General features: G+C 38.4%; 1 long non-coding RNA gene across 4 annotated transcripts in view; it reads left to right on the top strand.

The window, feature by feature from the left end:
• The window catches only part of LOC309613377, an 87,206-nt gene that overhangs the window by 10,350 nt on the left and 49,994 nt on the right, over window positions 1–26,862 (top strand). For all 4 annotated transcript variants that reach the window (XR_014235687.1, XR_014235688.1, XR_014235689.1 and 1 more), the window contains exon 3: window positions 12,830–13,033. This is a non-coding gene — a long non-coding RNA (uncharacterized lncRNA). The remainder of the gene's footprint in view (window positions 1–12,829; window positions 13,034–26,862) is intronic.

Here is a 26,862-nt window from a genome sequence, read left to right as displayed (position 1 = left end):
GCTGTGATTATTCTTATTGTTATTCTCCAAACTTCAGTTTTATCAGAGTCAAATGGGGATAGTATTACATATGTGTGTGAATTTCAAACAAGATGACGCATGTAAAATGCTTGACGGTAAATGCATAATAAGGAACAAGTATTAATAGCTATTAGTAGGGGAGTTAGATTAGTTGAATGTTACCACGTGTACCAAACATGTATTCCCAATTTTCAAAAACAAAATAATAATATAACTCATTTAACATTAAAGTACAGTCACACACATAATGTTGGTGTTAATGGTACAGGCATTGGAAACAGTTTGCCTGGGTTCAGATCTTGGCTTTACTACATATTATTTGTGTGATCTTGGGCAAGTTATTTAACTTCTCTGAGTCACCCCTATTAAAGGAGAATAATGATAGCATCTACTCCATAATGTGGGTCTGAAGATTAATTGAGGCAATACCTTTAAATTAATAAACACAATGCCAGGAAAATAGTAAGCAATCAATAAGTTTTGGTTCTTATTATCTCTCTGAGCCTCAATCCCATCCAATCATGAAAATGAGGATAACAATATTTACCTGACCAGGCTGTTATGTGGATAAAATGTGATAGTGCTAGTGAAAATGTCTAGTAAATAATAGGTATTTGATAAATGTCAGTTTTCTTTCCCATTTCTATGATTCATGAAGCAACTTGGAATTTTACAATGCCTTCGGGTTATCAGTACAGATATCAATTATATTTCTACGTGTGTGGATATAGGATAAAAAGGATCAGGTAGAATTCGATCAGTGATACATATTAAATGTTGCTTATTGAATAAATATCATTCAGTTGGCTTATTAGCTGCTCTTATAAAAGTAGATTGTATCAGAAATACCCTATTTTGTATATTCTTCTGATTCATGTCATAGATAAATGGCAATTTATTCTATTTAGAGAAAGATAGAAAAGTAGACTGGTATTCCAGGTTTCTTGCAGCGAACATGGTGCACAATCTGCTACAACTGAAGGGGAATGTTATTAATCACAAGGTGCACGAGGAGGCAGAGGACTTCATTATGCTGTTTTGCTCCCACAACGTGCACCTGGAGCTTCTTAATGACTGTGCCCTTTGGAGACAGGTGGCACTCTGCAAAGTGTAAACCTCTCTAAACCTCTTCTTGTCTCAAACTGACACGTCTTCATGGCACTGTGTATAATCAGAGTCTTAAATGATGTGAAAGGCTTTGGTAGGACTATAATTAGTTGAAATAATTTTTTTCCTGGTCTCTAAGGAGTACACATGGCTAGAACAAGGGAAAGAAAGAATGTCAAGAAACAGCTGGGGGATAAATTCACATATTCATTGAAAAAGGCAAGCCTGTAAAAGATGGTATTGTGTACTGGGTGAACAAGCACAGTAGATGGCAGTTTAGTAACATAAAATATTATTATGTTATGTTTAGAAGTCATCTTTTTTAAAGACTATCTAGAAAAACATGCATCTTAAGTGTTATATATTTATTGTCATCTTTTTTGCGGGAAAGTTCTGTTAATGATCTCTGCTTACAGAAACAGATTGGTATAAACTTGTCAAATAGCATAGACTGTAAGGGGACATTGGGGTGCTCGAGGATTTTTTCACCATATTTTATTAGCATCTATTCATTTTGAAGCATACATTTTTTGATATTTGAAGAGCTAAAGCACTTGGGAATGACTCTCAAATAAAATAACACCACAACCAACCGTTGATTCCCCTGAAAAACTGGCTGAATATTTAATTGTTAAAATATTTAGCAAGTTAAAAACAGTACGGAAAAGGAGTAGAGACAGAGAGGATATCAGGAAGAAAGGTAAAATTCCCAAGAATATTTGAGTATTGAAAGGAGAAAAAATAAGAGCCCAACTTTCTCTGAGATACAAGCTCAAGACTGTGTCACTTGTTACATAGAATTCACCAAAAGTCCAGGCATTAGGAAAATTCTGATCCCAGAACAGAAAGCTGACAGTTCTTCCTAAGATGGAATCAGATCATTACACACGCTGTATTGGTTTAATTGAGCATACATTATTTCCTTCAGCAAAAAATCTTCTGCCATGGTACCCTATTTTCTTGGGCACCAGTGCTTGACAGATTTCTCACACAAGTAAGCAGTTGAGAGTAAAACAATTTTGACATGAAATGTGCTTATACTTTGAAAGCCATTAAACAAGATTTGTTTGCTTATAATTTTCTAATAAAATAAAGGACCTTCTGTGGAAAGCAGTTTTAAAAACACATCATAACATTTTCAGTGTGTAGGTCTTGCAACGTTTGTTGCAATTTTCTAGTGACAGACACAGAACAATAAGATTTCCCCAACAGATGCTCAGTGCTGGGTACTCACATGTCACTCAAACTGACAAGATTTTAGGAAAAAAACACTTTCTTCCCTATGTTATCATTTTGAAATATCAACTATTGTGCATAATTCAATTTTGCTAAATTGAAAAGTATAAACTTCACAAAACATAATTTATTAACGGTAATATGATAGAATTAATTAGAAACACACCCTAAACAACTCACTAGACCTCATTCTACAAATTTGTGTGTCCCAGACAAAATTCTAATCCTACTTGCCTGGAGAAAATCTTTAGCTCAGTTTATGATAATATCACAGAATTTTGGAGCTGGGAAAAATACTTGTAGATCATGTATTTCAAGTTAGTGCCTAAGTTTCAGGATTTTCTCTTTTTATGTACTGGAACTATTTGGATTTAATTCATATTTAAATAATGTAGAGCCAGAACCATTCAGGCTACATAGTTTCTTTGTTCATTCATTCATTCATCCATTCTCTCAACAATTTATCGAGCATCTCACATGTACTGGTATATTCCAGGAACTATGTTAGAGATTGGTGATGCCATAATAAATATTTCACTATTAGTGTCTCTGAGGAGGAGATCAGAGTATAGCTGGACAGATAGACAAATGAATTAATAGCTATACTGTAGTGTGATAAAGGCTATGACAGGTTTGTATACAGTACTAAGGGAAAACAGATGAGGGAGCAATCTATGTCCTTGGGGGTTCTGAGAAGACAACACAGAGGGAATCATATTTGAGCCTGAGCAAGAATTCTCAGAGGAGAAGTGAGGACTGAGTATGTAGGAAAGGAAATAGACATGAAGGCAGAAGAGTATGTTTGGAGAATGACAGTGTAAAATCTAGGGAATGGTGAGAAATGATGTACAGTTAGACTGTAAAGGTAAATCAGGGAAAGATGGCAAATATAAGATTCTAAAGAGTTTGGCATTACTTTTTTTTTTTTTTTAGTTTGGCATTACTTTTGTGGGAAATGAACAATTGAAAAAATTTGAAGGTGAAGACAAGGATGTGATATGATTTGTATTTTTGAAAAGCTATCTCTGACACTGGTGTGAAAGGCAGTTTAGGCTAGATTAGTAATGGACATTTGAAGTACGTTTCAGTATTATGCTAGGGCAGTGAAAGTGACAATGGACAAAGGCATATTTTAAGATACCTATTTAAAAAAAAAAAAAGTTTATTTATTTATTTTGGCTGCGCGAGGTCTTAGTTGTGGCACACGGGATCTTCGTTGCGGCATGCGGACTCTTAGTTGCGGCATTTATGCGGGATCTAGTTCCCGACCAGGGATCGAACCCAGGTTCCCTGCATTGGGAGCTTGGAGTCTTACCCACTGGACCACCAGGGAAGTCCCAAGATACCTTTTAGAAGCAATTAATAGAGCTTTGTGGTCAGTTGCTTGGGAGAGTCGGGTGCTAAGGGAAGGGGAAAAAGTTAAGGATGGCTTCAAGAGGTCTAGTTTGCATGTTTCGTTTTGAGGGTTTGGATAGGCATTTATTTAATCCTCTTCACAAGCTTTTGAGGATTATAACAGATGACAAAAACTGAAGCTTTGAAAAGTTAAGTAATTTGCCAGTTATCATGTGGGTAGTAATCTATGAAGGACAGATTCAAGCACATTCTATTTGACTAATCCCAGAACCCAAGCTTGTAACCATTGTGCTGTTTCTTTCTATACTGACCAAGTGGGCAGTGATGCCATTTACTGGGCTGGGAAATACAGGAGGAAAATCATGGTTTGAATAGAAAATAATCAGTTTGCGCTTTAACGTCTTGACTTTGATATATCCGAAAGACCAGAGAGTGGAGATATTCAGAAGAGAATTGGAAATAACAGTCCTGAAGCTCATGAAAGATATGGGGTGAGAAAGTTCAGATTAAGTGATGGTTGAAGCCATAAGAGTGACTCAGATAGCCCAGAGAATAGGTGTAGGGAAGAGGATTGAGCAGAAAGCTTTCAGTGGCTATGGAACAAAAGGATTCAGGGGGAGGAGACTGAGAAGGTGCACTCAAATGGCTGATTGGAAAACCAGAATAATATACTTACTTATAATACGCTTGTGGAGTACAGATTTACTTTTTCTCTCTTGAGCGTATTTTGGGCAGAAGGTTGGACCCTCATCATCTTAATTGTCCACTGTTGCTTTAAGAGCATTGTTGGAATTGTGAAAACATGTCACTCACAGCCTCTTCTTTTCTGAAGTTCACAATCTCTCCCCATTCAGGATCACCATCTTCCACTCTACACAAATTCCATCATCATACTAGGCCACAAGTCCACATCCTCAATGATGCACCCACTCTTACCTCAATTCCTAGATTGTACCTGAGCCAACTTCACCTCCAACATGTTTCCATATTTTTCTAGAAACTGCTCCACTTGTGAAATATTTAACCATGAAATTCCAGTGACTGAGCATAGCGTCTTTATTTCTCCCTCTCTCCCTCCCACTAACTCAATTTAGATTCAACTTAGTTCACATCATATATTGAGTATCTATCATATGTTGTGTGCTAAGATTTAGGAGATACATATATATATATATGTATATATATATACATATATATATGTATATATATATACATATATATATATGTATGTATATATATATATACATATATATATACACACACACATATATATATATACACACAAAATTGTACTGAGATATTTCACAGAATAGGAAGGGAGTGGATATGCAAACATTTTTTGCAATCCTAGTGTGATAAGTAAAATAATAGAGGTATATTTTAGGTACAGTAGTGTGATACAGTGGAAAGTTTGAGCAGTTGCACTTGAGTTGAAAATGGGAGATATATCATTAATCTATAATTATATAACTAAAACCCCACATTTAGTGGCTTAAAATAGCACTGATTTATTTCTTACCATTCTGTGGGTTGACTGGGCTCCACCTGCATTCAACTGGTGGCTGAAATGGGCAGGAAGGGCCAGGAAGGTCTTATTTACATGTCTGGGGGTATGGGTGCTATATGTCAACTCTCCTCCCTTGGCCTTCTTCTCTGCATGATGTCTGTACTCCATGCAGGATAGCCTGAAATTTATAGCATGCTAGTTGTGTTAAGCTGGAACTGGTACAGTGCCAGTTCTTTAGCATTCTATTGGCCTGCCCATAATCAAGGGTTTTTTGTTGGAGTAATGGCATGAGTGTACTGGGATGGGATGAAAATTGGCAGCTCTTTTTTGCAGACAGATTACCACAGGAGACTTTAAAAAGGAAAAGATTCTTGAGATGAGTCTTGAAGGCTGAGAAGTCCATCAGGTGAATGGGGATTTAGGAGAAGAGAAGGAGCTCTTCAGAAAGAACAGCAGTGACTTGAAAACAGGAAGCAGCATAGTCATTGGGTATGCCAGGACATGTGGATTCCTGGGAGTATTTGGGGGAAGGAATAAGAAATGAACTGGCTAGGCAAACATGATTATAGAAAGCCTTGTTATCAGAAGTAAATTAAACTCTTCTTCCAGGCCGCAGAATGCCCTTCTGCAGGTTTTATGCAGGGAAGCAGCTGCTCTTCACTCTCATTGATTCTTCTACTTTCTTTGCTTCATATGTTCTTGATCGATAAGCCTCCTTTGGCTTCATTTCCTTATTCAATCCAGCTGTCAACCCATGGTACTTCAGCTGAATCTCTCTCACCAGTGCTCTCAGTTCTCAACACTCATATGACCTTGTTATTCCATTATCCTAATCCTCAATTCTAGAATAATCTAACCATCTGTTTGTTCTGATCCTGGAACTAGGCATTGAGTAATACTGAAACAAATCATATAACCATGTTGATTGCCTGCCTTATACATTTATGATTTCCAACTACTGACTCTCAGTATTGTCTAGCAAATCTTAACATATCCTTACCCATTCCCTATGCTGGTAATTTTTTACTACTCTTAACAACTTTTGCACTTAATGCTGCACTGTTTTCTCTTAACAGATTACCTTGACTACTTCACAGAGGAAATAGCTGTGATAGTTGTGAAAAATGTCCTTCACAACATCTCCTTGAAGTTCATTTATTCTTTCTCCTTCTGGATCATCCTGTTTCTTTCCTTCCAAATTCCTGCTATCATCCTAGGACTTATTTTACTTCTTCTATACCTCCAAATGTGTTTCTGACACATGGTATACATGTAGTAAATATGAATTAATGATCAATTTCTATTTGCCAATATTATGATTTCTTGTTAGCCTTCATCTTGCTTATGGTGTGGAGACACATTCCATTTTAAGGTCCTGTCCCTGGCTCTGTGGAAACTTTCAAACCACACATACAAGTGGACATAATGGCTGAGATTCTGTACTCCACAAATTTCTTCCAAAATCAATCTTATTCTATTTACATTTTGGTTTGTTGGAGCCTTGCTGTACCAGTCAGTAAATATATTGGATACTATCACTGATGATATATATATGAACTTTTTTGGAAATTATGTTACTAAATAAAAATGATTATTATTTTTATTATGTTCTTCTTAAAGTGTGGTGCCCATTTAACATATGATAATCACAGATGTTTACAACAACAAAACTTTCTCATATGCTAGACAGACTATTACACAGGCAGGAACCATGGTCTACTGGCATATAATAGATAATAAATTTTTGTGGAGTGAATAGATGAATGTTCCTGGTATGTAACCCAGTCACAATTTTCTAAATGAACATAGAATGTATTTCTGATATTTCAAATTAAATTGCCATCCATCATTAGGGCTTGGGCTTTTCACACATTCTAAGTGACTGTTGCTATTGTTTTGGGGTTTTTTTTACTTAAAAAAATTTTTTTAAAACACCTTTATTGGAGTATAATTGCTTTACAATGTTGTGTTACTTTCTGCTGTATAACAAAATGAATCAGCTGTATGTATACATATATCCTCATATCTCCTCCCTCTTGCGTCGCCCTCCCACCCTCCCTATCCCACCCCTCTAGGTGGTCACAAAGCATCGAGCTGATCTTCCTGTGCTATGCAGCTTCTTCCCACTAGCTATCTATTTTACATTTGGTAGTGTATATATGCCAATGCTACTCTTTCACTTCGTCCCAGCTTACCCTTCCCCATCCCCATGTCCTCAACTCCATTCTCTACGTCTGCTCTTTATTCCTGTCCTGCCCCTAGGTTCTTCAGAACCATTTTCTTTTTTTTTGTAGATTCCATATATATGTGTTAGCATATGGTATTTGTTTTTCTCTTTCTGACTTATTTCACTCTGTATGACAGACTCTAGGGCTGTCCACCTCACTACAAATAACTCAATTTCATTTCTTTTTATGGCTGAGTAATATTCTATTGTATATATGTGCCACGTCTTCTTTATCCATTCATCTGTCGATGGACACTTAGGTTGCTTCCATGTCCTGGCTATTGTAAATAGAGCTGCAATGAACATTGTGGTACATGAATCTTTGAAATACAGTTTTCTCAGGGTACATGACCAGTAGTGGGATTGCTGGGTCGTATGGTAGTTCTATTTTCAGTTTTTTAAGGAACCTCCATACTGTTCTCCATAGTGGCTGTATCAATTTACATTCCCACCAACAGTGTAGGAGGGTTCCCTTTTCTCCACACCCTCTCCAGCATTTATTGTTTGTAGATTTTTGGATGATGGCCATTCTGACTGGTGTGAGGTAATACCTTATTATAGTTTTAATTTGCATTTCTCTAATGATTAGTGATGTTGAACATCCTTTCATGTGTTTGTTGGCCATCTGTATATCTTCTTTGGAGAAATGTCTGTTTAGGTCTTCTGCCCATTTTTGGACTGCGTTATTTCCTTTTTTGATATTGAGCTGGGTGAGCTTCTTGTATACTTTGGAAATTAATCCTTTGTCAGTTGCTTCGTTTGAAAATATTTTCTCCCATTCTGAGGGTTGTCTTTTTGTCTTGTTTATGGTTTCCTTTGCTGTGCAAAAGCTTGTGTTTCATTAGGTACCATTTCTTTATTTTTGTTTTTATTTCCGTTTCTCTAGGAGGTGGGTCAAAAAGGATCTTGCTGTGATTTATGTCATAGAGTGTTCTGCCTGTGTTTTCCTCTAATTGTTTTATAGTGTCTGGCCTTACATTTACGTCTTTAATCTATTTTGAGTTTATTTTTGTATATGGTGTTAGGGAGTGTTCTAATTTCATTCTTTTACGTGTAGCTGTCCAGTTTTCCCAACACCATTTATTGAAGAGGCTATCGTCTCTCCATTGTATATTCTTACCTCATTTATCAAAGATAAGGTGACCATTTGTGCATGGGTTTATCTCTGGGCTTTCTATCCTGTTCCATTGGTCTATATTTCTGTTTTAGTGCCCGTACCATACTGTCTTGATTACTGTAGCTTTGTAGTATAGTCTGAAGTCAGGGAACCTGATTCCTCTAGCTCCATTTCTCTTTCTCATGACTGCTTTGGCTATTCGGGGTCTTCTGTGTTTCCATACAAATTGTGAAATTTTTTGCTCTAGTTCTGTGAAAAACGCCACTGGTAGTTTGATAGGGATTGCATTGAATCTGTAGATTGCTTTGGGTAGTATAGTCATTTTCACAGTGTTAATTCTTCCAATCCAAGAACACGGTATATCTCTCCATCTGTTTGTTTTGTCTTTAATTTCTTTCATCTGTGTCTTACGGTTTTCTACATACAGGTCTTTTGTCCCCTTAGGTAGGTTTATTCCTAGGTATTTTATTCTTTTGGTTGTAAGTGGGAGTGTTTCCTTAATTTCACTTTCAGATTTTTTCATCTTTAGTGTATAGGAAGGCAAGAGATTTCTGTGCATTAATTTTGTATTCTGCTACTTTACCAAATTCATTGATTAGCTCGACTAGTTTTCTGGTAGCATCTTTAGGATTCTCTATATATAGTGTCATGTTATCTGCAAACAGTGACAGTTTTACTTCTTCTTTTCTGATTTGGATTCCTTTTATTTCTTTTTCTTCTCTGATTGCTGTGGCTAAAACTTCCAAAACTATATTGAATAATAGTGGTGAGAGTGGGCAACCTTGTCTTGTTCCTGATCTTAGTGGAAATGGTTTCAGTTTTTCACCACTGAGAACGATGTTGGCTGTGGGTTTGTCATATATGGCCTTTATTATGTTGAGGTAGGTTCCCTCTATGCCTACTTTCTGGAGAATTTTTATCCTAAATGAGTGTTGAATTTGGTCAAAAGCTTTTTCTGCATCTATTGAGATGATCATATGGTTTTTATCATTCAATTTGTTAATTTGGTGTATCACATTGATTGATTTGTGTATATTGAAGAATCCTTGCATTCCTGGGATAAACCCCACTTGATCATTTTCATTTTGGATGATCTGTCCACTGGTGAAAGTGGGGTGTTAAAGTCCCGTACTATTACTGTGTTACTGTCAATTTCCCCTTTTATGGCTGTTAGCATTTGCCTTATGTATTGAGGTGCTCCTATGGTGGGTGCATAAATATTTACAATTGTTATATCTTTTTGTTGGATTGATTCCTTGATCATTATGTAGTGTTCTTCATTGTCTCTTGTAATAGTCTTTGTTTTAAAGTCTATTTTGTCTGATATGAGAATTGCTACTGCAGCTTTCTTTTGATTTCCATTTGCATGGAATATCTTTTTCCATCCCCTCACTTTCAGTCTGTATATGTCCCTAGGTCTGAAGTGGGTCTCTTGTAGACAGCATATATACAGGTCTTCTTTTTGTATCCATTCAGCCAGTCTATGTCTTTTGGTGGGAGCATTTAATCCATTTACATTTAAGGTAATTTTCAATATGTATGTTCCTATTACCATTTTCTTAATTGTTTTGGGTTTGTTATTGTAGGTCTTTTTCTTCTCTTGTGTTTCCTGCCTAGAGAAGTTCCTTTAGCATTTGTTGTAAAGCTGGTCTGGTGGTGCTGAATTCTCTCAACTTTTGTTTGTCTGTAAAGGTTTTAATTTCTCCGTCGAATCTGAATGAGATACTTGCTAGGTAGATTAATCTTGGTTGTAGGTTTTTTCCTTTCATCACTTGAAATATGTCCTGCCACTCCCTTCTGGCTTGCAGAGTTTCTGCTGAAAGATCAGCTGTTAACTTTATGGGGATTCCCTTATATGTTATTTGTTGCTTTTCCCTTGCTGCTTTTAAGATTTTTTCTTTGCATTTTATTTTTGATAGTTTGATTAATATGTGTCTTGGAGTGTTTCTCCTTGGATTTATCCTGTGTGGGACACTCTGCAGTTCCTGTACTTGTTTGACTATTTCCTTTCTCATATTAGGGAAGTTTTCAACTATAATCTCTTCAAATATTTTCTCAGTCCCTTTCTTGTTCTCTTCTTCTGGGACCCCTATAATTCAAATGTTGGTGAGTTTAATGTTGTCCCAGAGTTCTCAGAGACTGTCCTCAATTCTTTTCATTCTTTTTTCTTTATTCTGCTCTGCAGTAGTTATTTCCACTATTTTATCTTCCAGGTCACTTATCTGTTCTTCTGTTCTTATCTGATTACCTGTTCAGTTATTCTGCTATTGATCCCTTCTAGAGTATTTTTAATTTCATTTATTGTGTTGTTCATCATTGTTTATTTGCTCTTTAGCTCTTCTAGGTCCTTGTTAACATTTCTTGTATTTTCTCCATTCTATTTCCAAGATTTTGGATCATCTTCACTATCATTACTCTGAATTCTTTTTCAGGTAGACTGCCTATTTCCTCTTCATTTGTTTGGTCTGCTGGGTTTTTACCTTGCTCCTTCATCTGCTGCATATTTCTCTGTGTTTTCATTTTGTTTAACTTGCTGTCTTTGGGGTCTCCTTTTCGCAGGCTGCACGTTCGTAGTTCCCATTGTTTTTGGTGTCTGCCCCCAGTGGGTGAGGTTGGTTCAGTGGCTTGTGTAGGCTTCCTGGTGGAGGGGACTGGTGCCTGTGTTCTGGTGTGTGGGGCTGGATCTTGTCTTTCTGGTGGGCAGGGCTGTGTCTGGTGGTGTGTTTTGGGGTGTTTGTGAACTTAGTATGATTTTAGGCAACCTCTCTGCTAATGGGTGGTGTTGTGTTCCTGTCTTGCTAGTTGTTTGGCATTCGGCATCCAGAGCTGGAGTTTGCTGGCCGTTGGGTGGAGCTGGGTCTTAGCGTTGAGATGGAGATCTCTGGGAGAGCTCTCACCGATTGATATTATATGGGGCCGGGAGGTCTCTGGTGGTCCAGTGTCCTGAATTCGGCTCTCCCACCTCAGAGGCTCAGACCTGACACTAGCCCAGAGCACCAAGACCCTGTCAGCCACACGGCTCAGAAGAGAAGGGAGAAAAAAAGAAAAAAATAAATAAAAAGTAATTATTAAAATAAAAAAATAATAATAAAAAAAGAGGAGAGCAACCAAACCAATAAACAAATCCACCAATGATAATAGGCCCTAAAAACTGCACTGAGATAAACATAAAAATCAGAAATAAATCAGTCACAGACAGCAAACCCCAAGTCTACAGTTCCTCCCAAAGTCCACCTCCTCAATTTTGGGATGATTTGTTGTCTATTCAGGTACCCACAGATGCAGGGTACATCAAGTTGACTGTGGAGATTTAATCTGCTGCTCCTGAGGCTGCTGGGAGAGATTTCCCTTTCTCTTCTTTGTTCGCACAGCTCCTGGGGTTCAGCTTTGGGTTTGGCCCTGCCTCTGCGTGTCGGTCGCCCTCAGGCATATGTTCCCGCCCAGACAGGATGGGGTTAAAGGAGCAGCGGATTCGGGGGCTCTGGCTCACTCAGGCCGCCAGGAGGGAGGGGTACAGATGCGGGGCGAGCCTGCGGTGGCAGAGGCCAGCCTGATGTTGCAGCAGCCTGAGGCGCACCGTGTGTTCTCCTGGGGAAGTTGTCCCTGGATCACGGGACCCTGGCAGTGGCAGGCTGCACAGGCTCCCGGGGGGGGGCAAAGGGGTAGATAGAGACCTGTGCTCGCACACAGGCTTCTTGGTGGCGGCAGCAGCAGCGTTAGTGTTTTATGCCCGTCTCTGGGATCCAAGCTGATAGCCACGGCTTGCGCCCATCTCTGGAGCTCGTTTAGGTGGTGCTCTGAATCCCCTCTCCTTGCGCACCCCAAAACAATGGTCTCTTGCCTCTTAGGCAGGTCCAGACCTTTTCCTGGACTCCCTCCGGGCTAGCTGTGGCGCACTAGCTCCCTTCAGGCTGTGTTCACACAGCCAACCCCAGTCCTCTCCCTGGAATCTGACCTCTGAAGCCCGAGCCTCAGCTCCCAGCCCCCACTGCCCCGGCGGGTGAGCAGACAAGCCCCTCGGGCTGGTGAGTGCTGGTCGACACCGCTCCTCTGTGCGGGAATCTCTCCACTTTGCCCTCTGCACTGCACTCTCCTCCATGGCTCCAAAGCTTCCCCCCAACTCACCCCCCATCTCCGCCAGTGAAGGGACTTCCTAGTGTATGGCAACTTTTCCTCCTTCACAGCTCCCTCCCAGATGTGCAGGTCCCGTCCCTATTCTTTTGTCTCTGTTTTTTCTTTTTTCTTTTGCCCTACCCAGGTACATGGAGAGTTTCTTGCCTTTTGGGAAGTCTGAGGTCTTCTGCCAGCGTTCTGTAGGAGCTGTTCCACACATCCATGTATTTTTGATGTATTTGTGGGGAGGAAGGTGATCTCCACGTCTTACTCCTCTGCCATCTTGAAGGTCCCCTCCTATTGTTATTGAAAGGAAAAAAAACTCTACCAATTGGTACAGCAGTTCACGGTAAGTTTTGTTTCATTTCTCTGGTAAATTTCATCTGTCAGAGTGTTGTTTTAGATATGGTTTTTCCATAGAAGCACACATAAAGTAATGAAAAGTTTGAACTTAAACTCATGCTATAAAACTAGGCACTTATTGACCTTCAGATTTTCTAAGTTTTATCTTACCGACTGTGAGCTCATTTAATAGCATCAAATGAAGGAAGCTGCAACAGCATCCCCTGTACTGCATACCTTTGGGATCTTCCTGTATAATGTTGGCATTCAGTCTCAACCAACCTGACAATAAAATGATCCATTTATCCAACACAAGCAGACAGAGGAGGAGACACTGCATCTTTTCACTCTGCTTCCCACTCCCAGAGCCAGTCTGATGCTTCCTCTGGGCCAACCACACGCACACATAAAGCATTTCGTCAACAATTTTCCATGTTTTCTGTTAAATTGGGTTTACTCTTCTTACGTGAATTTCCCCCTAGATACTTTTTCCAAATAGCACAGAAACTATTTGAGGTGAACTAAAACATTTTTTTGTTTTAATTATTTATTTATTTATTTATTTATTTATTTATGGCTGTGTTGGGTCTTCGTTTCTGTGCGAGGGCTTTCTCCAGTTGCGGCAAGTGGGGGCCACTCTTCATCGCGGTGCACGGGCCTCATTATCGCGGCCTCTCTTGTTGCGGAGCACAGGCTCCAGACGCGCAGGCTCAGTAATTGTGGCTCATGGGCCTAGTTGCTCCACGGCATGTGGGATCCTCCCAGACCAGGGCTCGAACCCGTGTCCCCTGCATTGGCAGGCAGATTCTCAACCACTGTGCCACCAGGGAAGCCCTGAACTAAAACTTTTTAATAATAAACTTCGTGGTTATAAAGCCCTAGGACTAAGAAACACTTATCAAGAAATAAAAATGACCAGCTTTACCATTATATATACAGGACTACTAAGGAGTTCAGGAAAAATTACTGATGTTTACTAAAAAAGTGTGTACATACATATATATATATATATATATATATAAACCTAAATTTTAAAATCCAGCTTTTCAAAGGGGCAGTATTGTCCAATTAAGGACTTTTATAAATCCCTTGCAGTCCTCCATAAAATAAGTATTTTAATCACTAAGAGTACTGAGTAAAATTTTTGCTTTCTTAATTCTATTCCCTGGCAGTTCTGTTTATTCTTTTTAAAAAAGCATAAAAAGCAATTGTCTTTTTACCTAAATAGTCTATGACCATTATGGTTGCTTACTTAGGTTTCTTTTCTTTCATACCGAAAATAAATCATTCCTTATTAGGTCATGTTTTGTTGCCACTGTAGAATTCTAGAAGGACCAGACAGAATTGAAAGACTGGAAAATTCTGACTATATTATAGATAATAGTGTAATTATTGGAGAAGAACCCGCAGTACCAGTGTCCCTAAAGTATTTTTTTATCAACTTGTCAAGGTACCTAAAAACTCCATCATCCTTCTCTTTTAAAACCCTCATTTTCTTGAATGCTCTTATTAAAATAAAAATGTTATTGATAGGCTACCATGTATGTCAGTGACAAAAGTAGGATTCTAACTAAAAAAGCGACACCTGGGCAGAAAGATTTTGGATAGGAAATGGTGGCAGAAAGGCTGTCAGGAAAGAATACAATGTTCAATGAAAAACTCAACTTAGCTATAGATGGTATGAGGACTGGGTCTTACATCAGTCAGCAGTCTTTCAATTGCAATATTCAGAAAATACAATAGAAAGTGTCTAAAACAAAAATGGAATTTATTGGCTCTCATGACCTGTGTGCCACTTATCAAATTATTGCCTCTCGGCTTCAAATTCACCTTTCAGTTTCTTTTAGTGTTTTTCTCCTTTAAAGTGAGACCTGTGTTAAGCATTCTCAGTAGAGGGCACTGGAGGGACCTTGCAGGGGGAAGGTGCTCTCCTACCTTGTCTGGCTGATGCCTACTGGGCTAGCAGTGTGGGTATAAGGTGAATCTCTGTCCCAGTCATGTGCCCAGAACATGGTCCTTTGGTAACCTTTCAGCCTTGGCCTGGCAATAACCTAAATGCTGTGCACTTGACATGGAAATTAGCACTCTAAAGCCTTCCTGTCTGAATCAGTGCCCCATTTCCCTTTGTAAGTTCTTGTGCAAACTGCCAGCGCCCCAGAGGATTTCCATCAAGCCAGCCACTGCTCCCTCTGTAAGCCTTGCTTGCTTTGACTGTGCCCAGAAGGTTTCTGTCCTTTACCATTGCAGATTACCTGCTCCTTACCTGCACTCAACAGAGTTGCTTCCTAATTGCCCAGCAACTGCAGAACAGCTCCAGTCTGGGAAACCCAGTTCATTTCTGAGTTATCCAGTGTAACAAACTATGCTTTCTTCTAGAAGGTCTGAACCCCAGCCTTGGGGATGAGGCTCCCTCCCAAGTTTTATCCTTCCTTAGGTATTCTTCCTCAGCCCTAGGGTACCATATAAAATTTGCCTATGTGCTATAGTTACTCACTTAGTATAGTTTAATAATTTTTAATATTAAACTTTCCATGTTTATCTTTCTATATGGTTTTTGTCTCCTAACTTGACCCAGACTAATACACTTTGACTCAGGGTTCAAAAATTATTACCAGGATCAGTCTTTAGGCTGTGCATCCTTTAGATTGTCTCTATCTCATCCAGGCTCCCTTTCTGTGGCTCACATATTTCAGTACCATCAAATATATTTGAAGAGTCAATGCTTCTTTTTCCCAGAAGCCCCAGCTAATATTTCCTAACATGTCAGTAGCTAGGCTTGGGTTATATGCACATCCCTGATCCTATTTACTTAGTCCACTAGGGATTCTCAGTTTCCTACTTTGTACTTACATGGATTCAGTCACTTCCACATTCTAGGGTTTGTCTCTTACAACACCCTACTTTTGGTATCAGTTTCTACATCAGTTATGAATTTTGTTGTTCCAAGTGACAGTAACCCAACTCAAACTGGCTTAAATAAAAACAGGGAATTTACTGACGCATGCAACTGAAAAGTCCACAGGTGAGCCTGGCTTCATGTGCAACTTGATTCAGTGCTCATATCATATCACCAAGAGCCCCTTCTGGGTTGCTTCTATTCTCAGGCTGACTTTCCTTATGAGCATAATGGAGAGGGCAGTTCCAGTTGTCAGATCTTTACATTACTAAATCCAGTTAAAGAGTCAAAGCTTCTGTTTTCTCTCAAAGCTTTCTCGTCTTTTTGGGAGCATATGTCCCAATGGGGTGTTGTGATTGTTAAGTGGGGTAATATTTGTTGTATAATAATACAACAAATGGGGTAATAATAATAATACAACAAGTGGGGTAATAATAATATAACAAACAATAATGATTGTTATTATTAGCCCATTAACTCTATTAACTCTTGTCTATCTCTGTACCAAGCAAGCACTGTGGTCAAGTGGATAGAATATCTGGATAATTTTAGGGTTCTCTTTTAGAGTTGGAGGTAAAAATGTTCAATCCTATACAATCTATACATTTGACAGTGAAGATGTATAAATTTTCTAAAGGAACAATATAGTACTTTTTTCCAGAAATAAGAGGGAAAAGCTGGGAAGGCAGTTGTGATGGCTCATTTTATGTATCAACTGATCTGGACCATGGGGTGCTCAAATGTTTGGTCAAACATTATTCTGAGTATGTTTGTGAAGGTGTTTTTGGATGAAATTAACATTTGAATCGGTAGACTGAGTAAAGCAGATTGCCCTGCCTTATGTGGGTGAGTCTCATCCAGTCAATTGAAGGCCTGAATAGAAAAAAGGGAAGACCCTCCCATGAGTAAGAGGGAACTCCTCCTGCCTGACTGATGAACTGGAACATCAGTCTCTTCCTATCTTTGGATGAAACATTGGCTCTTATGGAGTCTTAAGCCTACCAGCTTTGGGGCTTGAACTGCACCACTGGCTCTCCTGGGTCTCCAGCTTGCCAACTATAGATCTTGGGACTTGTCAGCCATCATAATAACATGAGCCAATTTCTTATACTAAATGTTGAGTCTTTCTATCTTTATCTATCTATCTATCTACCTGTCTATCTATCTACATCCTGTTCTGTGTCAGTATTGATCTCTGAGAAGGAAGGGAAAAGAGGAAGGAGACAGTATGGGCAGGGGTGAGAGTGGAGGAAGACATGAGAAATGGAAGAAAGTTGGGGAAGAAACAACTTCTGGTTTCACAACACAATTTTGTCTTGGGCTGTGCAATATTGTGATTTGTAAGAAATATATAATTGGTCACTCAGATGTATTTCTTGTATATATTTGGTCTTCGTCTATGCTTCCTGGCTCACAGTTCTCAAAACCCTTGGAATTTCTTGAGTGATAAGAGCAATGGGTACATCTTTTATTATAATATTTGATCTCTTGCCCTCAGTTCCTGAAAACACTTCGGAGCCATAAAGGTGAAATGAGTGTCTTGTTATCCATAACAAGCCTCTTTCAATCACAGCTGAGTTTATATTAATGAGGTGACTTTTGGATATCCCCTAAAAATGTGGGTTGGGGTAATTACTGTGGGTACCAACCTTAAATGGAGGGTTGAAACTTTCAGTCCCACCCCCTGATTTCTGGGGAGGGGCTGGAGGTTGAATCAATCACCAATGGCCAGTGATTCAATCAATCATGCCTATATAGTGAATCCTCCTTAAAACTAAAAGGAGGAGATTTGGAGAACTTCCAGGTTGGTGAACCAAAATGCTTCTACATACTACTAAGTCAGGCCTCAAACCCCACTAGGACAGAGACTCCTTTGTTAAGGGCTTCACCCTATGTACTTCTTCATGAGGCTGCTGATTTGTATCCTTTAATATCTTTTGTAATAAACTGCAATCTAGCAAGCAGACTAGTTCCCTGAGTTCTGTGATCTGTTCTAGCAAATTAATGGGACCCAAGGAGGGGGTCATGGGAACCCGTGATTTATAGCCAGTTAATCAGAAACCTAGGTAATGACCTGGGTTTGTGATTGGCACCTGAAGTCGAGGACAGTCTTGTGGGATTGATCCCTTAACTTGTGGAATCTAATACTATCTTTGGGTAGACAGTGTCAGAATTAAGTTGAATTGTAGAACACCTAGCTGGTGTCTGAGAATTGCTTGATGATGTGGGCAAAACCTCCACACATTAGATTCCACATATACGTTAGATAATGCAGTATTTGTCTTTCTCTGTCTGACCTATCTCACTTAGCATAATGCCCTGAAGGTCCGTCCATGTTGCAAAGGGAAGAATTTCCTTTTCGTGGCTGAATAATATTCCATTGTTTTGCATTTTCTTTATCTGTTCATCTGTTGATGGATACTTAGGTAGTTACCATGTCTTGGCTACTGTAAATAATGTTGCAATGAACATGGGGGTGCAGATATCTTTTTTAAATTAATTAATTAATTAATTAATTTATGGCTGTGTTGGGTCTTCGTTGCTGCTTATGGGCTTTCCCTAGTTGTGGCCAGCGGGGGCTATTCTTCGTTATGGTGCATGGGCTTCTCATTGCTGTGGCTTCTCTTGTTGTGGAGCATGGGCTCTAGGCACACGGCTCCAGTAGCTGCAGCATGTGGCCTCAGTAGTTGTGGCTCTCGCGGGCTCTAGAACTCAGGCTCAGTAGTTGTGGTGCATGGGCTTAGTTGCTGTCCGCAGCATGTGGGATCTTCCCGGACCAGGGCTCAAACCCGTGTCCCCTGCGTTGGCAGGTGGATTCTTAACCATTGTGCCACCAAGGAAGTCCCTAGATATCTTTTTAAGATAATGATTTCTTTCCCTTCAGACATATACCCAGAAGTGAAATTGCTGGATTATAAGATAGTTTTATTTTTAATTTTTGAGGAACCTCCATATTGTTTTCCATAGGGGGCTACACTAATTTACATTTTCACCAACAGTGCACAAGGGTTCCCTTTTCTCCACATCCTTTCCAACACTTGTCATCCATTGTCTTTTTGATAGTAGCCATTCTAACAGGTATAAGGTGATATCTCATTGTGGTTTTGATTTGCATTTCCCTGATGATTAGTGATGTTGAGCACCTTTTCATATACCTGTTGTCCAGTTGTATGTCTTCTTTAGAAAAAAGTAGAAAAAAGTCTACTCAGTTCCTCTGCCTATTTATAAATCAGGTTGGGCTTTTTCTATTGAGTTCTATGAATTCTTTATATATTTTGGATGTTAACCTCTTATCAGATATATGATTTGTAGATATTTTCTCCCGTTCCATAGGTTGCCTTTCAATTTCGTTTATGGTTTCCTTTGCTGTGCAGAAGTCTTTAGTTTTATGTAGTCACACTTGTTTATTTTTGATTTTGTTGCCTTTGTTTTTGGTACTAAATCCAAAAAAAATCATTGCCAAGACCAGTGTTAAAAATCATATCCCCTATGTTCTTCTAGATGTTTTATGGTTTCAGGTCTTACTGAAAGTAAGCTAAAGTTTTTAAGTAAGTAAGTTTTATGGTCTCAAGTCTTTAATACATTTTGAGTTGATTTTTGTGTGTGGTGTGAGATAGTGGTATAGTCTCATTCTTTTGCCTGTGGCTGTGTGGTTTTCCCAGCACCAATTATTGATGAGACCATCCTTTCTGCATTGTATATTCTTGGCTTCTTTGTTATAAATTGACCAAATATGCGTGGATTTATTTCTGAGTTTCTATTCTGTTTCATTTGATCTATGTGTTCTGTGTGTCTGTTTTTATGCCAATGCAGATAGAATTTTGATATGAAGAGATGTGGGAGATGATTCTCAGTGAGAAATGGCATGAGCAAAAAAACAAGGTTAAAAAATAACAGAAGCTGGGAAGTTCCCTGGCGGTCCAGTGGTTAGGACTTGGTGTTTTCACTGCCGTGGCCCCAAGTTCAATCCCTGGTCACGGAAAAAAGATAGAACCTTTTCTGGGATGAGTGAATAAATCAGTAGAGTTTGTCATGGACTACATATTTGTTCCCTCCCTCGTCTCAGATTTATATGTTGAAACCCTAACTGCCAGTGAGATGGTATTAAGAGATGGGGCCTTTGGGAGGTAATTGTGTCATGTGGGTGAAGTCTTTTTAAGGGATTAGCGTTCTTTTAAGAAGAGACTTGAAAGAACTTGATCCTTTCTCTGCTTTCCATCACTTGAAGACAACAGTAAGAAGATGGCCATCTGCAAACCGGGAAGTGGGCCCTCACCAGACACTGAATCTGAAGGCACTTCCCAGCCTCCATACTGGGAGAAATAAATGTTACTTAAGCCATCCAGTCTATGATAATTTGTATAGTGGCCTGAAATGACTAAGACATATTTGAAGCATAACATTTAGTGAGGCGAGAGAGAGATATTGGAGAAACAGGTAGGGAGAAGATTGTGGTCAACCTTAAGAGCCGAGCTAAGAACTTATATTTTTTTTAAAATGTACAAAGGAATGCACAAAACATAAGTATACAGCTCAGTGGATTACTACAAAGTAAACACATCAGAGAAACCACTACCCAGATCTCAAAAATAGAACATTACCAACACATTACCCCACTCATGCCTCTTCTCAAACACTGCACCTTTCTTTCTCCCTGAAGGAAACACCACTGACTTCTACCACCGTAGGTTAATGCTGCCTGTTTTTGAATTCTATAGAAATGTCATTAGATAGTATTTATTTTGTGTCTAAGTTCTTTCACTCAGTACTGTTGATGAGATTATACATGTGGTTGAATGTATCTGTAGTTTATTTTCATTGTTTTATAAGTATTCCAGTGTAAGAATATTCACACCACAACTTATGTATCAAAATGACTGTTGTTTGTGTAGAATTTGGGGGTTACAGGATATGCACATATTCAGTTTTAATAGATTCTGGGAATCAGCTTTCCAAAATAGTCCTATCTATACACGTCCACCAGCAGTATCTGAGAGTTCCTATTGCTTTACAAGCTCTCCAACACTTGGAATTTTCAGACTTTTAATTTTTAGCCTAGGAAATTTGGACTTAATTTTGTATGCCATGTTGAGCCACTGAAGGATTGTGGTTTGGAAAATGGTGTGAATAGGAGAGATACATCAGGTAGTGTTGCATAGATTAGAGTGTGAGAAAAATTTGAGGAGGGAGGCCAGTTGGGATGCTATTGTAATGATTTCATGAAAATAATGTGGAAACAAACTAGAATGTTAAAAGGGGCTAAAAAGGAAGAGACAAGAGATATTACTCCCACAGTCTGTGCCTATAAATAATAAGATTTGGCAATTAATAACTTGTGGGGATAAAGGAAGCAAAGGTGATCGAAGAGCAAATTCTTGAGCTTAAGTGACTGATAGACTGGTAGAGTCTTAACCAACTTAAGAAGACTTGGGAGAAAACTCTCATTCGGAGAAATTGTTTTTCCTTAAATTTTATCATTTAACTATTTTACCAGACCCTTAGTTCAAATTTCTTATACTCTTTTTCTCCAACTCTCCTTTCTCAATGCTGTGGAAGGTCATTCTCAGTAGAAGGTGGATCTGTCAGGGAAGAAAGAACCAAGACTAAGGTGGAATAGTTAAATTGTGTCTCTCTCAGTGAACTCAGTAACCAGAGAAAGCAACAGAAGATTTTCTGTTATTCAAACCTGACAGCTTTGGTGTAAGGAGTGATAGTAGCTAAGAGAATGACAGGTCTGGGACTTCTGGGAAGCCTAAGTCTACATAGCTTTTAAAGTAGGAGCTATTCTGTGTGCTCATTTCCATCACTATTCTTTCTTTTTCTCTAGACGTCTTTTCTATCACTGACATAAGGAATGGCTTATTCCATTTTTGAAATAAATTATTCGTTTAACCAGGTATTTGCAGGGATATGGCAAAGAACATTTAGATGCTCTAGGACAAGCACTCCCATTACATTCACTTGTCCTGGTATTGAGATAGTAATTCCAATTGCTTATTTTAATTTTTGAGACAGTTTGCTTGGATAACAGTTCAGGCATTGCTGGTTTTGCCTATCTATATCAATTCTTATTGAATGGATTTATGTCTGTTTTAGCATAACCTCTTTAGTAGACGCTTTCATTTAATACTTTTTGGTAATATTTTACCTACAAATGTGTCCAAAAGCATAAGACAGCTCATTAAGCTTGTTTATATTGTTTCCTCCAATGAAATCACTTTGACAAATGTTGTTTGTTTTTGGTTTTGTTTTTTTGTTTTGTTTTTTTCTGCCACACTGTACGGTTTGTGAGATCTTAGTTCCCTGACCAGGAACTGAACCCGGGCCCTCAGCAATGAAAGCACGAAGTCCTAACCACTGGACCACCAGGGAATTCCCGACAAAGGTTTTGTCTTAAATTTGTACTTTCCTGGCCTTGATAGCTTCCTGTGTGGCACTAACAACAAACAGAAGTAATAGTACCTTATATTTCTAAACCACTTTAAAATTTACAAGGTACATTTACATCTATTTTATATCCATTGGCTTACTCCATCACACTGTGAGTGAGGTGTTACTACTTTCATTTTTCAGAGGAAGAAACGTAGGCTCAAGGACATGAATAGTGATATAGTCAGGCCTTCAAATCAGATCTTCTAATGCTAGATTCAAATTGGTGGACTGACTAAAGCAGAGCGCCCTCCCCTACTGTGGGTGGGCGTCATCCAGCCTATTGAGGGTCTCAGTAGAACAAAATGATGGAGAAATGGCAAGTTCTCTCTCTCTGCTGGACTTAAAGCTGAGACATCAGTCTTCTCCTGCCCTTTGAAACTTAGATCATTATCACTCCTGGTTCTCAGGCCTTTAGACTCAGATTGGAATTTATACCAACCGCTTTCCTGGGTCTCCTGTGTATAGACTGCAGATGGTATGACTTAACCTCTATAATCATGTGAGCCTGTTCCTTATGATACATCTCATTCTTTTATTGTGCCAACTAAAAATTGACACTTGCCATCTGCCTTGACAAGGATTAAGTCACTAGCTGCTGCAGCCACTGACCTTCAACACACCCTGAAAGGAGTTCAGGGTAGAGATCAGGGATGAGGCACTCTGTGGTCTAGGGAAAGCTGACAGAACAGGCCTTCAGGTAGTTAGATATTTCAGGAGAAGATTTTATGAGCCCAAATTCTTGTATCTCCTCACATCTGGAAAAGCACTAAAATCATTAATGGAGACATCTGCTCCTCGTGACTAGCAGTAACCTTCACAAGACTAGCAGCAACTTTCTGCCAAACTGTGTGCTTGATTGCATGTATCCCCCTTCACCAAAATCACATATATACTGACCTTCCCCCCTGCTCCTTTGGAGCAGTTCCTCAGAGCTATCTAAAACGCTGTCACCCGGCCTATAGTCCTCACTTTGCCTCAAATAAAACTTAACTCACAACTCTCACGTTGTGCATTTTTTTTTCAGTCGACAGTTGGTTCAATTTCTCTGGAGAACCCTGAATAATACAATGTCCTTTTGCAGTGCTTCTGCTCTTATCACCTTTTACATCTAGCTATAGAATTTCCTGTTATCCCTCATCTGTTAATCAGGAACTATATTCTTGCCAGGTGAGAATTTATCTGTATATTGAGTACATACACTTTAGCATTAGACACCAACAACAATTCTCATAATTATCAGGTTAATTTAGTACCTGGAACCAAAGTATATTCAGGAGTTAACTTATGGCATAAGATTTACCTTTTATGTTTTTTTTCATTTGCTTTAGCCAGTATCACCACCCTGTGTGAATAGAATTCAGTGAATAGCCAGTGAAATTTTATTATAGGCCTATTTTACATTTGACTTTTTTGTGGCACTGATAAAAGCTGTGAAGCACATCCTGATCATATTGTCAAAAAGTTGGTTTTCATAGTCTAAGAATTGAGTCACTGCATAGGTAATATTTTTATTAAGAGAAATAAAACTATTTTCCTGGATATGTTACATAGATCATCAGTATGTTTGGATTTTTGAAGAGATTGGTCATTGGTAAATGTATTAAGGAAAATAATCCACAACAAAACAAAGAAAGAAAAGGCAACTCCTCTCATCGTTTAACATTAAATATCACTCAGCACCCAGACAAAAGACTGAAATGCAGGTGAGAACAGATGTAATGTTTGTTGATTTATTAGCAGCATGCAGCTCAATCATGCAGTGGAGTCTACTGACTGAGATCAATGTGATGGAAAACACAACTCTCTTGAGTGCTGTTCTTCTAGGCTCTTCTCATGAAAAGATATTTTTAGTCAATACTATGAAATTCAGAGAACTGGGAAAGGTAATGAGGTATTCTTCACAGAGCAGTGCACCATGTCCATTCTATCACTGAAAGAATAATGACATGAGTCAGAAAAACTGAACTCATATACATTTAAATTCCTGAAAAATGATGGGGGTTACAGTTATTTAATTATTTGGATGTTAACCAGTGAGCATCTCCATATCCAACCAGATTTATGAACATAGTTAAACTTACCTGCTTCTATGGGAATTGGTGAATGACCCAGACAACATGAAAGAAGTTGGAGAAAGGGATTTATTAATTAGGTTTCAGGATGACAAGGAGTAGGCAATTCTTACTCAGGACTATGAGAATGCTGTGAGCCAAAGGGATTGGCAAATATGAACTTCAAATCTGTAGAAGTCAGAGGAAAGAAAAGACGTTAGATTTGCAGAGTCAGAATTTTTTTAGCCAAAAAATCAGGAAAAAAGCAAAAGCCATTTGGGAATGAACAGGTTGTTCCTTGACAATTTCCTCATTTAGCATTGCTAGGGGATAAGATGACTGAGGTTTTTCTTTATGGAACAGTGGGCACATGATGAGTGAAAAGGGTCAAGCTGGCTAAAAGGGCCAAGAGCTGAGCAGATGGTTATAGGTTATTCCTCCCTACAATAGACTTTACCACGTATTCTGTCATTAAACATGTAACAGCAAAAAAGTTAAATGCAGTCAATTGTTTAGTTTTTCCAAAGGATTCTAAACAATGTTTGTCTAATTTTTAAAAACTGAACTGGAAAATTTGGGAATTCAGTTAGTAATACAGAGCCACAGACTCAGAATGGGGGAAAAACATCAAGGTTATTTAACTGCTCCTGATACAGAGATCCTTTCCATAGTGTTCAGGTTGAGTGACAGTCTAGTGTTTGGTTCTCTGTTGACAGGGTATGTGCTACTTTATAATAAGTCACCCCATTCCATTGTGTACAGACTTATAACTATTTTGGGGCTTCCTAGACAAATTTTCTGATTTCTAGCAGCATTTTGATTTATGTTTGTGAAAAAGTCTCTTCTTCATCAGATGCACTCTAGCAGAACTATTAATCATGCCCCTGACCCCACCCTAAACGGGATACCAACATGACCCACGGTAAACCCGTAGTCATTCTCTTCCTTGAATTTGAATCTTGAGCAGAGTGACAAATGTTTGGCACTGTTTTATTTCCAGCAATGGTACCCTGACCAAACTATTTATTCCCTTGAGACTCTGCCTGAATTTCCTGCTTTCTCATTTTCTGAATGAATCTGCCCTGTTTTTTCTTGTTTCCAAAATCGATTCTCCAGCTTCCTGTTCTCCAGCTTCCTGTCTATTCTTGTATGACAATCAACTGGGGAGCCCATTAAAAACGATTCCTGGACCTTACCCCCTCAAGTATGTAATTTAGTAATATGGGGTGAGAGTACAGGAAGTTAAATTTATAACACACTCCAGGTGACATTGATGCAGTCAGACTATGGGCTGACTTTTGGGAACCACTGTTCAGATGATATAACTCAAATGTAAATTTTCACTTTAATAGAAATTTTCTAAAAGTGGAAAAGGCTTACTGACCAACTCATAAATGAATGAATCCCAGTTTTTTCATTCATTCAATAATTCAACAAAGAGACATTGAGCATCTGTACTGTGTCAGGCACCATGATGAAGCTTGGGATTCTAATATCATTAAGATTACGTGAAACTTACTATTTGTGGGCACTGAGGTGCTAAAAAGGGAGCCAGGAGTACATATCTGGATTTCCAGATCCTACATTCAGTACATATCACCAATAATCTTCAAAAGAAATGGACAAGCATTTGTTTCTATATTTCTACCATATTCTGACCATATTCTACCATATTCTATATTTCTGACCTATATTCCTCAAAAATATAACAGTGTAGATTTTTAATTCTAGATATGTTCCTTCATGTATGTAAAAAAATTCTAAGTAAAACCAGAAATCTCAGCTCTAAATAATTAGTCTTAGGCATAATAAAAAAATTAAACCATATCCATCTTCTGCCAGGTTTAATAAAACAAGAATTTCTTCTTTTACTGTTCTACTGAATTGCCTCACAGTTACATATATAATGTACAATTAAAAACAGCTTTAGTTGAACAGGATATGAAAATGTTCAGAGGCTCCTTCTTTTAGCTAAAAACAAAAATAACTCTTATGTAAAATACTTGCTGTTAAATTAGGACCATATTTCATATTTTTTGGATGATTCTAAATCAGCAGTCAAGTAAATTTTGAAAACTTATATCCCTTCTCAGAAACTTTTGTTGACCTCAAAAATTTCTCATCATAAGTCTAAATATTTCTAAAATATATAGTTTACAGAAAATTGTGAACATCGACATAAAAATTTCATCATTCTTTGAAATGTATCCATTTTGATTCCCACCATAATCCATATAAAAATACTTGAACAAACTCATTTTAATAGTTAGAAGTTCTTCATTTTTTTTTTCTCTCTGAAATTCTATTTCCATATCACTTTTCCAAAATTTTATCCTATTTTAATATATTCTTTCTTCCTGAAAGTCTTTTAGTGATCACTTTTCCCTGCCGTAAAGATATATATGTACAGTGAAAAGTAATTAAAAAATTTGTGACAGACTCCACGGGTTAAAATTT

This window comes from Balaenoptera borealis (assembly GCF_965194805.1).
Source record: "Balaenoptera borealis genome assembly, chromosome: 1".
Classification (NCBI taxonomy): Eukaryota; Metazoa; Chordata; class Mammalia; order Artiodactyla; family Balaenopteridae; genus Balaenoptera; species Balaenoptera borealis.
This window is presented reverse-complemented; position numbering and strand designations above follow the sequence as displayed.